We start from the raw sequence: 18,692 nt of genomic DNA, 5'->3' as shown, positions 1-18,692 counted from the left end.
CACCTTACTCTTCGGGTAGACTTATTTTCTTCAATGACTCTTCTCAGAGTAGGGTATTACTCAGTGTGAGAAATAGTAGGAGAATGTAGCTCTTTGTTTCTAGCAGCAACACACTGAGAGACAAAAAGGACATTTCTCTTCTCAGCTAGGGCTAGGGTAGTATATTAGCAAAGGTTGCAAACATTTCAGACACCCAAAATTCAAAACATTTACTTTTTTAATGAACTTAAACATTTCACAGACATTTGGACTGGATCTTGCTTGAAATATTCACGTACTCTAATGTGAATATTTCAAGCAAGATCCAATCCCGTTTTCCAGAACAGATGGGCCAGTTTTTGAGCAAAAGCATTTCTAAACAAAACCAGGCTCATTTTTGAATGAAAATAACTCATTTCAAAATCATGCATTTTTTTTCATTTTTGAAGGGGTTGGATGAAATAACAGCTATTTTGTTGCAATTGCCAATGAAACAGCATGCAGAAAATTAATATTTTACAAAATGATATTATAGAAACAAACTGTACACTTATCACAGTCCTAGGATGTGACTGGACTGCACTGGCGATGCTGAGCCAGTTTAGATGATTGCTGGATCTACAGAAGAATGCAAGTTAATCTGACTGTTTTAGCAATTTATTGTTTTATAGGCGTGTACTTACAGGAACTATACTTTTCCATAAGATATCTAGAACATTTGATCTGTAGAGGATTGACTAAAGAATTTGATAACTGCAAAGAATGGAACATATCCCAACTTAATAGTCACGTATGTTGTTATACATTCATCCACTGTATTGGATTCCAGCAAAGACCTTCTCCTATTTGTCTGGGAGTGCCTTTGGGTGTATTTAATGAAATATATATGTCTGTGTAATTGTTTGAGAAGGGAGAAGGGCTGCCATTTCAAGGAACACACACTACGGGAGTGTAAACTGTTGGCATTCAGTGCATGTTACCAGGGTTCAGACCTCTTTGTGTGATTGGCCTACACTTTAGAACTTGACATTTATAGAAAGCAATATTGAGATTTCCAATGTCTTGCTTTAGGAAACTCTTCAGATCACTCAGAAAAAACAGCTGAGAAAGCTGGACATGTCTATAGTATATTTGCCCTGCTATTTCTTCATCACAGGTCTTGCTTAAACAAGAGACACATGATCACAACTGATAATAATCTAACATCAGTGAATTATGCTTCTCCCACAGCATCCACCAAGCCCAACTGCTATTTCACTAGCATGGCTCAGTGGCAGGCAGGCCATCGTCCCCTCCTGCTGTCTCCCTCACAATTTCTGTTATAGCTTCCCAGAGATCAGAATCTTGCTCAATGAGAGGCACCAGTGATTCCCAGAAAGGTCACTGTAAAATGCTAGTACAGACCAGTTTGGCAGTAGTGCTCCATGCTACAGAGCAAGGAGTTAGAGTTCATGACTCTTTACTTGGTCTGCCCGTGCTATGTTGTTAGGTGCTTGGGAGCACTTTGGGGATACCATGCTCAATCCATTGGAGAAGGGGGAAGTATATAATATTCCTCAGTAGTGAATCTTTCTCGCTGGTTGAAAACAGCACTGATGAGTTTTAAGGGAAGCTGGATGTAGCTTTCCCAGGCTGGAAAAGGAATTTCCATACTGGGAGGATCTTCAGAGTTTGGGAATGAAAAATTACTGAGGTGATTGCCACTTTGGCTCAAAGTAAATGGAGAGTTTAGAGAGAGCAAAGAACAATATGGTTATTTACTCAAAATAAACTTTTTGGATATTGCAGAAAGTTTGGACTAAACTCTGACACCATCTTTTCCTTGCAGAGGCCTGGGTATAAGGTAGTGCAATCAGTGTAGAACTGATTTCTGTGTCAATCTGAACCAGTTCTGTCTGCTAGCTTTGTGTCTGGCCTGCTTGATATTTATACCAGCTGACGTCTGCCTTTAAGCTTTGACTTCCTTTTGCAGCATTATGAGTCACATATGTTTAATGGTGACCATTAATTATATTTTCAGTGAGCTTTCATTCCATTAACTTCATCAATTTGACAAAATCCTATAGTCAAAACTTTTCTCATGAAAACTAAATATGGCTGAAATAGGGCTTGATCCTGCTCCTACTGTAGTTAATGGCAACAATCTTCTTGGTGCAAAATCAAGATAATGAATATCTACTAGTAAAATTAAGAAACTAATTTTTTTCAATCTTTTTTCATAGTTTCCATACCTTAAATCACTGACTCTAACTCATCATTGGAATATACCTATATGTAGCTGGGTACGGGTATGCTCTCAGTAGCTATAAAATGTTTTTAGGGACACCACTATGTCTATTTTGTATTTGTACATAATGCTTGAGCTGTGAATTGTACACCATGTAGTAGCTTATTTTGATAGTCATCTGAAAATCAGTCTTTCTAGTGAACACTCTGAAGATACATTGGTTGGATACCTATCTATTACAGGGACTTTATGTTTATAATTTTAGTTTTTCTCAATTGTGCAAACATGTTACACGTGGTATTTATCTGTGAATACTGGATCAGAGAATAATCTGAGATAAATCTCTGTACAGTTGCACAGTGCGCTGACAACATGCCCATGATAAAAGTCATTATACTTTAAAGGACACACAATCTGCTATGCTTTTTAAAAACAAAAATAGATAACATAATGTAGTACAAAATCTGATTATATCTTATGTTGGTCAGGTGTCATTATAATTTGACAGGCATGATGTGATACATTGGAGTGTGAATGACACAACCCAATCTGACATGACTGATATGTCAGCCTAGAAATTGAATAAACATTTCCCCATAAATTTGTTCTCCCCTTGCCCTCACTATGTTAAAATTTGGGTCAGGTGTTTCATATCTTAAACAAATTACAGAATTTGACAGATTGCTTGTTCAGGAGAAATGTGATAGTCCTTTCCCCCTACTCTTGCTGGGTATTCTAAACATGGATAGTGTTGGGACTCTATTTTTATTTTTACACATTATTAGTTTGTTCACAACTATTCGGTAGCATCTAAATTAACTTGTTTGTAAAGTGCCTGGCAGCCTGCCAGTACAGCGGAGGAGCTATTGAATGTACGGATTCACTTTGCCTAGTTATGTTATGTATTAATGGTTTTACTTATTAAATAATTCAAGATTTGTTTTCATGAATTTTTATGGGGATTTAATTAATGAAAAATTATGGTTAAATTGTCAGAATTGCTTTGATATTTTCTACAGCTTTCAAATGTAGGTGCTTAAAACTAGGTAAAAAGGTTGAGCTTTTCAAAGCCGTCTAAGAAATGGCTATCAACCTTTTCTGCATTGGGATCCCCTCCATTCCTCATCCCAACCAGCTGGGATGTAGCCAAGATCCTTTCCTGTTTAGCCAGTTGGGAAGAGTAGTGTACTTCCAACCGCTGACTCTTATTTGTGGCCCTCAGGGAATTGTGAGCCCCAAGTTCAGAAGCTATGATCTAGGTGATTCAGCCATACTTCTTCCATTAAAAATAATGGTAAATGTGTCTCTAAATCCCATAGACATCTTAGAAAATTGCAACCATAAATTCATATAAAATTGGCCTGATTTTTAGAATCTGTATGTGTGCTGAGTACTTGGAGTCCTTTTGAAGTCAATTGTAGTAATGGGTGCTCAGCACCTATGAAAACCAGGCAGACATTATTTAGGTATCTAACTATGGATTTCAGTGCCTCATTCTAGGTATCTACATTTGAAAATGTTGGCCTATATTCATAAGTGTTATGGAAAATAATTTAACAGAACCAAATAATGGTGAGAAAATGCAGAAGCTGGGATTTCCATAGGGGCTTAAGGGAGTTATATGCCCAGGTTGCATTTGAATTTCAGTTAGAGCTGGCTGGAAAGTATGTCTGTTTGTTTGTTTTGCTTTATTGTTTTTTATTTTTAAATCAAAATCTTTAATGGAAATCAAATGATTTTCATAAAACATTTTGTTTAGTCTGACAAATTCTGTAATTTTCCATTGAAAAACAACTTAAATGAAAAATTTTGACCAGACGTACCCTAACTCCATTAGGCCCCTTTTAAAATCCCAGCCACAAATAACAATATATTTCAAATTAAAGAACAAGAACAAAATATGCAAAAAAGAAAAATGTTCTTGGGACGAGTTTACCAAAGCTTCAAAATTAATTAAGGTCTTAAAAAATACAGTGAATATCATGGTGGGCTGGAGTGATCCAGAGGGCCTGATTCTCCAAGCATTTACACTGATGCATATTGTGAATAAGTCCACGTAAGCTTGACCTAAGCAAGGACCAAACAAAGCCCAGGAGGTCTGCTCCAGCTGAAGTCAATATAAAAAACCTGCCTTGATTTCAGTGGGAGCAGAATGAGGCCCAAGGTGATCAGAGAGAGATTTGCAATTTATGGATATATTGTCATCTACATTTTTTAAAAAATTCACTACAGTCTTTGTCTTGCTAATACAATAAGTGCTGAGCCAGGTGTTAAACTCCAACATAGCATGTTAAGAATGGTCTAATTCTGTAAATTTAGCAACTGATTGGCTTCTCTCTAAAATTCTTAGCTTAAAAAATAGGCACTGTCCCAGCTCTGCCCCCCCAGGACTTCTTAACATGACTGTACCTGTTTCAAGGAGTTATGAAGAGAGCGTCTCCACACCCGCCTGTATTGATTTCCGTTCCTGATAGCATTAAGGCCCTCTGCTGGTTTAATAAAGCAGCTCAACACCTTCACTGGACTCTCACAAAACCTTCCATCATGTTCTTTAATCATTTAATATTAACCCAATATAAAATTCTGCTAAAAAGTAAAACTCAGTCATCCTTTCAGCATGGCCTGGCATCCTCTTGTTTATCTTACTGAATACTGAACTTTACAGAAAGTTGAGGACTTGTTACAAACATGATTGTGATTAGCATTTCTGAGTATGACTCAAATACTAGTTTGTTATATGAAAATGCCCATTAATACTGTACTCTAGTAAAGAATCTATAGTTATTTCCAGGGCATTTATAAAAAACAAACAAACCCCAAAACCAAAACCATGAAGCTTGTAAATAATTTGTACTCTCTTGAACAGCATCCAAAATATTTGGCAGTGGTGATAAAGCAAACAGTGGTGATAAAGCAAACAGCTGCTTACATAGTCTCAATTAATGTTGCTCCTTGGTTGATTACAAAGCTAGCCCACTACTGCAATAAGGATGTGCTAAACAAAAGTGCTGGTAAGAGACTGCTTTTTAGTTCCTGGCTTGAGTCACATGACATTGGTGAGGCTTGTAACAGGTCATATGGCAGGAGTCCGTATCCAGTGTCTGTTCCTGACTTGTATGTTTAAATTTAATCTCTCTATCTGAGGTACATATATGGGGATATATGGGATATCTCAGTGCCTCACAATCTTTTATATATTGCTTCTAACAGCACCCTCTTACGGGTAGTAGGGAAATACATTTTACAGATGGCGAACTGAGGCACAAAAAGACACTGACTTGCCCAGAGCTACACAAGAAGTCTGGGGTGGAGAACTGAACCCATGTTTTTCAAGTCTCGGGCTAGCATCCTAACTATTGGAAAATCCTGCCTCTAAATGTATGACCATAGTTCACAACCTGCCAGGCTCAAATGTGATATGCAATGTGGAGAAAGACCCTAACTGAAAACCACCAAAAATTGTTCATAAAGAAGCTTAAAATGCTGTGAAATTCATCCCTTTACTGTAAATAACTGTTACTATAACCTTTGTTTTACGTTTCTGCATTTCTGATGTAAATAACTTTCAACATAAATTGAATGGATCCTAAATTCGTGTAGAAATTTGTCGGGAAATATGGGACTGAAACGAAGGAGATTTGAGAATTTTTTTATTGTTTAATGTGGCAGATATTGAGCTGTTATGTAATAATCTAAGAATGCTGCTAGGTAAGAATTTTATAAACCCTATATATGACCTGGACAGTGACATAAGAACGTTCCATCGCACACTTGAAAGACGAGGGGGCGGGGGGAAGCTATTGATTTTGAAGATCCTATTCCATGTTTACAGCAAAGTTGTAAACCTTGTTTTCCCAGGCTGGGAACTTGGAAATCAAAGAACAACAAACAATTAAAAAGTCTTTCTCAGGAGAAGGAGATGGGGTGTGTAGGGAGTAATTATCAAGGGGATCAAAAGGGCTAAGCAGCTTTTAATGGCGAATCTCCCTGAAGCAGTGTGTATGAGTTAAGAGAACAGACTATGCCATCCAGATCCTAGAGGTCTTGGGGTGGGTGAGTGCGATGTCTGCAAGAAGCTTAGACCTACCAAGATACCCAGTGGAAGATTAATAGGTATCTGATAAGATAGATATGCATTCAGCTTATTTTGTTGTTTTAATATCTGTTTTCTCTTAATTGCATATGTTCTAAATAAATAATACTTTGCTTTAAGGAGGCTGTTTGGTTTCTGTTAACACTGTCATTGCGCCTGGGGGGAACATCATTGAAGGTACTTGATATGTCAGACATGCTGAGATATAGTCCAGTGGAGATTTGAGCTAGGGCCTAGTTTAAAAGTGGGAGAATCATGTGATTCCATCTCAAGAAAGGTGGTGATATGTGGCCTGAGACCTGAGTGGGGATGCATTCAGAGACCAGGAGGGGTCAGAGGTGCCATTATCTCAATAACTGTGACACTTAATGTCCCATTAATGTAGTTTTTTAAAAATACATACATACAGATAAGAACCAAACACATATCTGAATGACATCGTTAGAAAAATAATTCCTAAGTTCTCTCTCTCACACACACACACACACACACACACACACACACACACACACACACACACACACACACACACACACACACACACACCCACCCACCCCTCTCTTAATTATAAACCCATGCCAGAACTCTCCCAGGAAAGTTTTGAGACTAAGGAGGACATTAGTTGATTTTGATTAACTCACTTCTTGCAGCACAAAGGGGGAAAACATTTCTCTGAAATTCTAGATGAGAAAGGGAAGAAAGTGATGAAAATAATAGCTACAAGGTATTTTTGTTCTGAAGCGTCAAAGTCCACCTATTGAGGTTTTATTACTGTAGTGCATGTTAGAGTTTTGATTTTTGTCAGGCTTTTTTTGTCTATTTATTAAGAAGTAAAGACCTTCCCTATTTCCGAGTCCGAGCCTACAGATACTTAGGCACACATTTACTCACAAGTGCAATCCAGTTGGGACTTGTATGGGAGCAAATTTACTCATGTGTAAGTGTTCGCAAGATCAGTTCCTTAATTTACGGTGTGCTGAGATTTGGCACAGTGGAGCTTAACCTCAAGGGAATTATTTTTCTAACGATGTCGTTCAGATATGTGTTTGGTTCAAGTGGTACAAAACAACAACCTTTTTCAGTTTCATCTAGAGGGATTTTTGTTGTGTTTAGACTTAAGAAACCCTCAATCTTGTATCTACAAGATTTAATTATTTAAATATGAGTTTTCATTAAATGAGCAACTAAGGTGCTGCTTTTAGCAACCTGCATGGAACTTGGAGGGAGTAGAACAGGGGTAGGCAACCTATGGCACGAGTGCCAAAGGCGGCACACGAGCTGATTTTCAGTGGCACTCACACTGCCCAGGTCCTGGCCACCGGTCTGGGGGGCTCTGCATTTTAATTTAATTTTAAATGAAGCTTCTTATACATTTTAAAAACCTTATTTACTTTACATACAACAATAGTTTAGTTATATATTATAGAAAGAGACCTTCTACAAACATTAAAATGTATTGTTGGCACACGAAACCTTAAATTAGAGTGAATAAATGAATACTCGGCACAGCACTTCTGAAAGGTTGCTGACCCCTGGAGTAGAACATCTTGCAGGAGGGAAAGAATTTGGCACCAGGAAGCCTGTCTGTGTGCATGTGGCTTGAATGTTAGCTGCTGTTGCTTAATCTCTGTAATATTTCTCTTAATAAAGAGCAAGTTTAGCTTTACACACATGGAGTTTTCTAATGTTGTTACCCTACACACAGTACATGAACACGGCACTGCCTAAGTTAATATTTAAGGTGAGAGGGTACAGTGAGCAGAACTATAATACTGCTGCCTAAACCCCTGGGCCCTGATCCAGTGTCCATTCAATTTACTTCAGTGGGTGTTGGATCGGGCCATTGATACGCAAGTGAGCCGATGCTTCCATTAGTGTTGCACACCCCAAAGGGGGACTTTCTGAGCAAGGTGGGAACATAACCAATGTGCCACCCCCACCTTGCACAGCAGCTAGCACTAGCTACTACTATTTCTGTCATAAAGGTTAACAGTATTGCTACTTTGAAATAAAAAATCATGAGTCAGACCCTCTCAAGAGATCAAAAATCATGGGTTGGACTCTCCAAAAACATGAGATTGACCCAAAAAATCATGAGAGATTTTTTTTTAAAGATGATATTGTGTGTTTTGGACTATCTTTTGATTTTTAGGGTTCCCCTTCCCATCCCGTGTGTGTGTGTGCGTGTGCATGCATGCGTACGTATGTGCGTGACAATTAGTGTTGCGCACTTTCCCAAATGTATTGGGTAAGATGATTTTTGGCTTTTCCTGCAGGAGCTCTCACCACCACATCTTCCCATCCCCTGATGAGCAGTTCTTGTTTTTCTTGCTGAAAAGCAGGCTATAAAAGGGATTTTACATTCATTCAACATAGATATATTCCTGGAGAAGAACCTGTGCAAGATAATATTTACAATGGTATATAATGCAGATTATACTGGACATCAAAAGAGGGTTGGGGCTGATATGTTGCTAATGAACGCAGATCCTTTGAACTGTTACATTCCATAAGCCCCAAATGTTTGCTTTCTCTGAAACCCTTTAAATACATTACTCTGTATCAAAAGCCTCTGATTGCAATTTTTACCCTCTTTCTACATCTCTGCTCTTTTGTATTTGTTTCTTAGTGGCTATGCCCACAAGGATATCCAGAGGTAAGAGCAAAGCAAATGCCACGGCAGGCTTCCCGAAAGCCTGCACCAGCTCAGTGTTGCACAGTTGTTTTAATTTCCTTGCTGTAGTTTTTCTTAGTCCCCCCTCAAGGTCATATGCTTCACCAAGCAATCCTGAGACTGCCTGTTAATTATTGTACAGTAGTTGCACTTGTTGGCTGTGTCAAAAACAAGAGTGACTCTCACTGTTGCAAGACTTGTCTTATATCAGTGCTGGGCACCTATGCTCTGGCTTTCATTATTGTAATTCCATTGGTGTAGTTCCACCAGTGCAAAAAAACCCCAGTATAGTCAGGGTCTAAGTTTCCACTAACTATATGGATCCAGTTTTGAGCATATGTGCGAAAGTTGGTAGTTTTTGCATTGAAATCCATGAAACATTCTTAGTTTCATATAGCTCTGAGGCAAAACAAGGTGAAACTTTTCTTTTGTGTGTGTGTGTGTGTGTGTGTGTATTGGGAGGAGAATTTAAGCAAGTTGAAAACATGCAATTTTTGTGCACACCTCATTAAAGTGAAACCACCAGGATGGGATGTTAGATGGAGTGGGATCTGAGTTACTACAGAGAATTCTTTCCTGGGTGCCGGCTGGTGAGTCTTGCCCACATGCTCAGGGTTTAACTGATCGCCATATTTGGGGTCGGGAAGGAATTTTCCTCCAGAGCAGATTGGCGGAGGCCCTGGAGGTTTTTTGCCTTCCTCTTCAGCATGAGGCACGGGTCACTTGCTGGAGGAGTCTCTGCAGCTTGAGGTCTTCAAACCACAATTTGAGGACTTCAGTAACTCAGACATAGGTTAGGGGTTTGTTACAGGAGTGGGTGGGTGAGATTCTGTGGCCTGCATTGTGCAGGAGGTCAGACTAGATGATCATAATGGTCCTTTCTGACCTTAAAGTCTATGAGTCTATAAGTCCCACACAGCTGTACTGATGCTCCCACTGGACTCTTTAGTTGTGATGTCCCAATTCACAAAATCCACAGGGGGTGACATTAACATCTGTGATTAATCAGATTTCACCAATTGCTCTGTCTCCCAAGTGACACAGCGGCCTGGCAACTAAAGAGGTGCCCTCTGGCAAATAGGTGAAATTGTCACTTCTTGTCATAGAGTTCTACCTTTGCTCTGGCAACCCAAGCTGTACAAGTCTGTGTACAACTGTGCCGGGGGGGCTTCACTGCAGGGGCAGCTTTGTTAATACTTCCCAGCAGGCACCTATGGCCTCCTCAGATGCATGCCCATAATGATGACTCTTTCTTCCTATACCTTGAAAGATTAACTTGGGGATCCCCTCCTCGGCTTCCTATTGAGAAGTATAAAAGTCTCCCTTTCAGATGATGAACTTTCTTCCCTGTGGAATCATAGATTTTAAGGCCAGGAAGGATCATTGTGTGACTTCCTACATAACATAGGATCTAGTCTGAGGGCAGGTCTACACTAAGGGCGGGGGTCGAACTAGGGTACGCAAGTTCAGCTACGTGAATAGCGTAGCTGAATTCGAAGTACCCTAGTTCGAACTACTCACCCGTCCAGATGCCGCGGAATCGAAGTCCGCGGCTCCAAGGTCGACTCCGCCACCGCCGTTTGCAGTGGTGGAGTACCGGAGTCGACCGCGGCGCTTCCGGAGTTCGAACTATCGCGTCCAGATTAGACGCGATAGTTCGAACTCCGAGAAGTCGAACTCACCGCGTCAACCTGGCTGGTAAGTGTAGACTAGCCCTGACCTCCTACATAACACAGGCCATAGGACTTCCCACAATTTCTCCATGCTTCAAATCTAATCACTCTGCTAGACCTAGCGCATATATTTTAGGAAAACATCTAATCTTGATTTAAAACTTCACAGCGATGCAGAATCTACTGTCTTTGGCAAGTTGTTCCCATGGTTAATTACCCTCATTGTTTTGAGCCTTTTTTCTAGTCTGAGTTTGATTATCTGCAGTCTCCAGCTACTGGATCTTCTTATATCTTTGTCTGACAGATTGAAGATCCCTCTGTGACACTATGCCCCATATTCTTCATAGAGGTATGGTTATGATACGACTATGGCATAACTAAGAGGTATTTTATGAAAGATGGGTCATGTGAGATAGCATTGGAAAGGTTACTAACACCGGAACAAATCAACATACCCTTAGAGCCCCGACCAGGGTTATTCTATCTACTACTCAAGATCCGCAAAACCCGGAAATCCTGGACGCCCCATCATCTCGGGCATTGGCACTGTCACTGAAGGACTGTCTGGATATGTGGACTCTCTACTCAGACCCTATGCCACCAGCACTCCCAGCTATCTCTGTGACACCACTGATTTCCTGAGGAAACTACAATGCATTGGTGACCTTCCAGAAAACACCATCCTAGCCACCATGGATGTAGAGGCTCTCTACACAAACATCCCACACACAGATGGAATACAAGCTGTCAGGAACAGTATCCCTGACGATGCCACAGCACAACTGGTTGCTGAGCTCTGTGCCTTTATCCTCACACACAACTATTTCAAATTTGATGACAATATATATCTCCAGATCAGTGGCACTGCTAGGGGCACCCGCATGGCCCCACAATATGCCAATATTTTTATGGCTGACCTGGAACAATGCTTCCTCAGCTCTCGTCCACTCACGCCCCTTCTCTACCTACGCTACATTGGTGACATCTTCATCATCTGGACTCATGGGAAGGAGACTCTGGAAAAATTCCACCATGATTTCAACAGCTTCCACCCCACCATTAACCTCAGCCTGGACCAATCTACATGGGAGGTCCACTTCCTAGACACCATGGTGCAAATAAGTGATGGTCACATTAGCACCACCCTATACCGAAAACCTACTGACTGCTATGCCTACCTTCATGCCTCCAGCTTCCATCCCGGGCACACCACACGATCCATTGTCTACAGCCAAGCACTGAGGTACAACTGCATCTGCTCTAACCCCTCAGACAAAGACCAAAACCTACAAAATCTCCACCAAGCATTCTCAAAACTACAATACCCGCACGAGGAAATAAGGAAACAGATCAACAGAGCCAGACGTGTACACAGAAGCCTCCTACTGCAAGACAAACCCAAGAAAGAAACCAACAGGACTCCACTGGCCATCACATACTGTCCCCAACTAAAACCCCTCCAATGCATCATCAGGGATCTACAACCCATCCTGGACAATGATCCCACACTTTCACAGGCCTTGGGTGGCAGGCCAGTCCTTGCCCACAGACAACCTGCCAACCTGAAGCATATTCTCACCAGCAACTGCACACCGCACCATAGTAACTCTAGCTCAGGAACCAATCCATGCAACAAACCTTGATGCCAACTCTGCCCACATATCTACACCAGCGACACCATCACAGGACCTAACCAGATCAGCCACACCATCACCGGTTCATTCACCTGCACATCCACCAATGTAATATACGCCATCATATGCCAGCAATGCCCCTCTGCTATGTACATCGGCCAAACTGGACAGTCTCTACGGAAAAGGATAAATGGACACAAATCAGATATTAGGAATGGCAATATACAAAAACCTGTAGGAGAACACTTCAACCTCCCTGGCCACACAATAGCAGATCTTAAGGTGGCCATCCTGCAGCAAAAAAACCTTCAGGACCAGACTTCAAAGAGAAACTGCTGAGCTTCAGTTCATCTGCAAATTTGACACCATCAGCTCAGGATTAAACAAAGACTGAATAGCTTGCCAACTACAAACCAGTTTCTCCTCCCTTGGTTTTCACACCTCAACTGCTAGAACAGGGCCTCATCCTCCCTGATTGAACTAACCTCGTTATCTCTAGCTTGCTTCTTGCTTGCATATATATACCTGCCCCTGGAAATTTCCACTACATGCATCCGACGAAGTGAGTATTCACCCACGAAAGCTCATGCTCCAAAATGTCTGTTAGTCTATAAGGTGCCACAGGATTCTTTGCTGCTTTTACAGATCCAGACTAACACGGCTACCCCTCTGATATTGGAAAGGTTATGAGTTACTGAATATGATTATCCTATTTGTATGCATGTATCATTTTTTGTATCTGGAATAGGAATATTTTCTATGCATCTATTACAAATGTGTTTACACCTGGGAAATGCCCACTAGGCAGAATGCAATCAGTCTGGATAGCCAGCTGGGAAGGGCCATTAGGGAACACAATAGGTCTTTGAAGATGCTAATCTCCCACCTTCCTGGAAAGCCTTCCTGGGGACACTGCAAACAGCCTCTGAGTTATGGCTGCAGAGGCATGTGACAGTCACCTGGTACTGGACTCCATGATGATACTAGTGTTTTTGCATTGACCAGGGTGGGAATCACACTGGGAGACACAGGATTCCCACCATATGCAAAAACTATTTAAGGCAGGGGAGTGACATCATCATGGTTTGTTCTCCCCACCCAAGAAAGAGGATGGCTTGAAATACCTGAGAGCAAAAAAGACTGAACTAGGGGAGAAGGGCTGAGCCCAGGCGAGAGGGTTGTTTTAAGCTGCAAGCAAATGCAGCTTGCCTTCAAGAACCTCTGCAATCTACCTAAAACAACATTTAGGGTGAGAATTTGCTATTTATAGCCATTTTCTTTAGTATATTAAGCTTAGATTGCGTGTTTGTTTATTTGCTCTCACTGGAAGGGATGCTTTCTAATTGTTCTCATATATAACCTCTCTACTTCTACTCAAGATTCCCCTTTTTTGAATCCAAGGATGGCTTTAGTCATCTAAGCCACAACATTGGCTGGGAGCTCATGTTCTGCTGATTATCCACCATGACCACGCAAGTCTTTTTTAGAGTTACCTCATGGGAAGAGGTAAACATGGCCTACATTCTTTGTTCCTTACATTTGGTCACATTAAAATGTATATTGTTTGTTTGTGTCTAGTTCAGATCTTTGTATCAGTGATATCTCCTCTTTTGTTATTTACAACTCCCCCAATCTTAGTCATCTGTAAACTGTATCAGTAATGTTTTTATATTTTCTTCCAGGTCATTGATAAAAATATTAAATAACACAGGGCCAAGAACTGATTCCTGCAGGACCCCATTAAAAACACATCCACTCTGATGATTTCTCATTTACAATTACACTTTGAGACATATCAGTTAGCCAGATATTAGTTACTCCTTAGTTACTGTTGAAATGGAAGTATTCCTTCATCATCATCATCTGATATGAATACAATAACTGGATTTTTCCCAAATACAGAACAGAAATATTTATTGAACATTTCTGTATGTTCTTCATTATTAATGACAATGCTATCATTTTAATCTAGTAATATACCAATACTATAGTTACAGCTCCTTTTGTTTCTGATACACTTATCTTTAACTCTGGTGGTCAAACATTTTCCCTCTATTCTTTTGCTTCCCTTATCAATTTTGCACAGTTTCTAGATTTTCATTTATATTTATCTCACTGTTCCCTTTTTTCCATGCTACATTTTTTTTTAAATTGCAGCTTTCACTTTTCCCCTAAGCAAGACCTGTTTTTTTTTTTTTTAAACCAATGTAGCCTTTTTTTTCCATTACATTGAGCATCCTGACCTTCTCCTTCTCTCTAACATACTATGTGGAAATCAGCCCAAAGTCATCACACGTCCTGCTTTTGCACAGGGCTCTGGAAATCCTAAGGCAGCCCTGTAAGCAGCCAAAGAGCAGCATCTCTTCTGATTTGTAGGGGGTGAAGGGAAAAAGGATTAAATAATAACATATACTGCACAACAGGCACATTTTAAATTCAGCCAATAATTCCATCATGGATTTCTAGTCCCTATACAACCCAGGCCAGCTTCACTCTCACAGTTATGGCATCACCACATTACCCTTTAAAGGAATTATAATCTTGTAAATTAGAGTTGCCTCTTGGTTGTTCTATATTGAATAGGTGTTGGCCTTAGAGAAATGATTCTTTTACTGCTTTGGGAGAAGACAAACTGTCTTTGCTCTAGCTTTTTTTCCCTTGCAGTGGTATTTTGAAGATCTATGTGAAATTCAAGGAACCTTTCTTTACTTTGGCTTCAGCTATTTGTTTGTATCCTTTGAGCTTTTTTATTTTGAGTTTCAAGTTCAAACAAATCCATAGCTCAAAGCAAAACTCATTTTGAAACCACTGTTTCTGTTGACTTCACATCAGAACTATGGGAAACTGCAAGTTTCCCCTGATTTCAACATAAAATCATAAATTGGTCAAAGATCATTTGAAAATTGGGGAATTTAAGGGAATGCTTTGATGAATTTCGGCCTAGGTTCCAGTTTGTAATGAAACCATGTTGTTGTTTGGGGATTAATTATGAAATTTCATACAGTGCTAGTGTTTTGCCAAAGACGAGGACACAGCAAATTGCAGTCCAGCCTTGATCATTGAATTAAGCTTTTTGTTATGTTGCAGTGAGGTACCTTGCTGTAAACTCTAGTCTAATGTGATTCAAGAAGAGAATCCTGCAAATCATGTGGGCACAGGTTTCCAACAGTGCAGTTTTTCATGCGACTAACTTGCCTGCATGCCACATTCCTGTCCACCCCTGGGGGGATGTGTTCGCACACTGGCTTTTGTGCACATGAAAGTCAGGTATGTGCAAACCTCACCCTTGGAAATCTGGGCCTTAAACACATTTCACCACTATGGCTGGAAAAACAAAGACTGGCTGGAAAACTATCATTGACCAGAATAAAAGAATTAAGAGAAATGGAACAACTTATTGCCTATATTATATTAACAAAGGAATTGTTTGCAGAAAGGTGGGTCACATGGGATGAATTGATTTTAAAAAGTCATAGATATAACTTTACAAGAATAATGTGTATAGCTAATGTAACACATAACCTACGCTCTGAGCTCAGCTTTATTCCTTTACCTTTTGTGTTTCTTACCCTCTCTTTTAATGCTTATGTTAGAAAAAAATTGAACTATCAATAGTTAATTGTCTTTAATAAAAAGTTAACAACTAAACAAAACAAGAAAAAAAAACCTGGGCCATTATTTTCCAGTAGTGCTTGTACATGCCCCTTCCCAGCTGCTAAGTATGAAAATGCAAGAAACAGGAACTCATTGGAGAGGCAATGCACAGCAACACCAAGGGAACCAATACTTGAGCATTTTAGGCCCAATTTGGTAAGCCCTGTGTATGTGGAATCCCATTGAAGTGGATGGGAGCACAGGGTGTGCTAGACTGGGTCCCTTGATTTTTTTTTTTTTAATAAACACTTTTTAATAAACATAAAGAAAAGAGATTGGTGAAACTTCATCCAATGTTGTCAAACAATGGGTGGAAACTTTCAAAGGGAATCATTTAAAGTTGTTTGGTCCAAGGTCTTTGTCAATGGGAAGGGGACGGGAGAGAGTGCAAGTTAATGTTAAGTGAACCACTCATCTATCTGTACAATGTGAAAATTCAGATGGAGAAGAGATGCTCTCTCTCTCTCTTTCCTCCTTTCACTGTCCCACCATAACTTGACATCTCCCCCTGTTTTTCACACTGGACTGTGCCAGATTATTTTTATTTCCGCACCTCCAAGCTTTTTGTCCACTGGCTCTTGCCAGTGAGGTGATATTCAGTTGAGAATTTAGGGTTGGGATTAAGTTACCTTTCCTTTCTTTCCTATTTGTATGAGAACGCAATAGAGATGGACTTCAGAGAACATTGATAAAGGCACTAGAGAAACATCCTAGGGCAGTGTATTATTGTTGCAAAACCAGGTTACCAGTGTTCTTAACTTCTGTCCTCCCCACCCCTCCTCAGAGACACCAAAGAATGAATGGATGTGCTGTAGAATTTATTTTTATACGTTAAGGATTTTAAATAAAAAGGGAAGGAACAAAGTTAGTACAGGGTCTCAGGGCAGCATGTGAAAGACAAAATGAGAAGGGATTGATTAGTTACTTTGTTCATGCTGTGTAGTCATCAAAATGACAAATGATCAAAGGAGGTAAAAGGCAGTACATATGGCGCTTTGACTCATCTGCACACATATACACTGCTGTTTCCAGTATGAGCTACAGTGTCAGAAACTCCACATAATTGCTGGGTGAGCCTGTCTTCTGCCATGAATATGAAGGGGTGCTCTTGTGTCTACATAGCAAGGAGGTGGTAGACAGGACGCTTCCGCAAACAAAAAGGCAGAGGAGAAGGCAGTAAAATTTACCCCAGGGAGAAGCTAGAGTCGTGTATATCTAGTTTTCTCCACTGAAGCAACAACATATCCTGTTGTGGGCTGCTAGGAGAACAGAAGATTAAACAATTCTTCCATATCTGCCAAGCGTGTGGTAGGGGGTTGAGACTTCAGCAGTACTGGGTCTGGTGCAGGCTCTTGCATGCTAGCCCCTCCCTCTTTGCTCCCTCGTAAAAGGAACTGACAGAGTCTGGCCCATTCTATATAACGTACTGTAGATAGTTCATCGTTATTAACATGTATTAGTCAAAAGAGTTTAGGGAGTATTTTGGGCAAATAAAGTAAAAGCTGGAAAAATGGTTTTGTACAATTCTTTCAATGGGGAATCCGAAGATACCATTTTTTCACTGTTCATGCCCTGCTGCTTAAGCAACATAGAGGAGTGATACGATACACTGATGTTTAGAGTAGCAGAGCCTAAAACGAAATGCTTCCTTGCTTTTGTTAGCTTTAAGTTGGACTCATGGGATCATGAAGTAAATCATGGTACTGAGGTAAATCACTGCAGCTTCAGTGGAGTTACACTGAATTACACCCGCTGAAGATGTTGCTCTTAAAACCCTTGCTTTGAAACACAGTGCTGAGACCCTGAACCTTATTTTAGCATAGCCTTTTAAAAAAATGTAGTAATCTTGTTCTTATGTCAGAGTTGCCTCTCCTGCTAGACCATACCCTCTCCATATCCCTCTGTGTTAAACCAGGAATACATTGTATGCAAACCAAGTAATTTCCCCATTATACTTTATGTACAATAGAATTCTTCAAATCCAAAGGTCACCAAACAGACATGTCAAATGACTTCACGAATGACTTCAGCTCATTAATCACAACTCAGCGTACCAGTGGCTCTCTTCTGTTCATTAGAATAACATTTCCTTGCACTTTATGGCAAGCCATCATTATAATACAGAAGGACAACAAAGTGTGAAAGACTTTTTTAATGAGACTTCATAGCTGCTCATAGTGGGACTCCTCATCCTCCTTGCTCTTGAAAGAGCTGTCTGACAATGCATTAGAAAGATTTTACCTGATGAAGAGACCCGGGGAGAGAGTTTCACAGGGAAAACTGTCAATGAGCTTGCAGAGAGCTGCATAAACCTGGCTGCCCTGTTGGCTGAGCTGTCAGTCTTCAAAAGAATACAGGGAGAAAATCTTTAATTGTGCTCACCACACAGATGACATTTTATGCTGGTTCACTGTCATTTGCAGTTCTGGACTCACTTCTAGGGAGAAGGCAGCAACCACGGGATCTCAAGTGGACTCTGCACTTAATAAGGACCATCTTTACAGCTTAATACTAATAAATTATTGAGAAAATAAACTCTTCATTAGTCTCTAATGCTAACTTGCATGCATAGTGTTCCCTCTGTTAGACTAATATTATTTCAACCCTTGTACCCTGGATACACCAAACGGAAAGGAGCAGTTCAAATACTGCCGGACTGAGACAACTAATTTAAATATCTTTTAATACATTTTTAAGGGACATTAATATATTTTAGTATCTTTCTTATTTGAGGGAAATAATGAAACTGCAAAAATGG

The 18,692-nt window shown here is 40.2% G+C and overlaps 1 long non-coding RNA gene across 10 annotated transcripts in view; it reads left to right on the top strand.

Moving 5' to 3' along the window:
- Nucleotides 1–18,692, top strand: part of LOC120384634 — a 122,454-nt gene that overhangs the window by 50,326 nt on the left and 53,436 nt on the right. Inside the window, exon 1 of one of the 10 annotated variants that reach the window (XR_005589002.1) lies at nt 10,960–10,995. The exons of the other annotated variants lie outside the window; for them this stretch is intronic. This is a non-coding gene — a long non-coding RNA (uncharacterized LOC120384634). Of the gene's footprint in view, nt 1–10,959; nt 10,996–18,692 lie in introns of those variants that run through there. 10 annotated transcript variants of the gene reach the window in all.

This window comes from Mauremys reevesii, linkage group 16 (genome assembly GCF_016161935.1).
Source record: "Mauremys reevesii isolate NIE-2019 linkage group 16, ASM1616193v1, whole genome shotgun sequence".
Classification (NCBI taxonomy): domain Eukaryota; kingdom Metazoa; phylum Chordata; order Testudines; family Geoemydidae; genus Mauremys; species Mauremys reevesii.
This window is presented reverse-complemented; position numbering and strand designations above follow the sequence as displayed.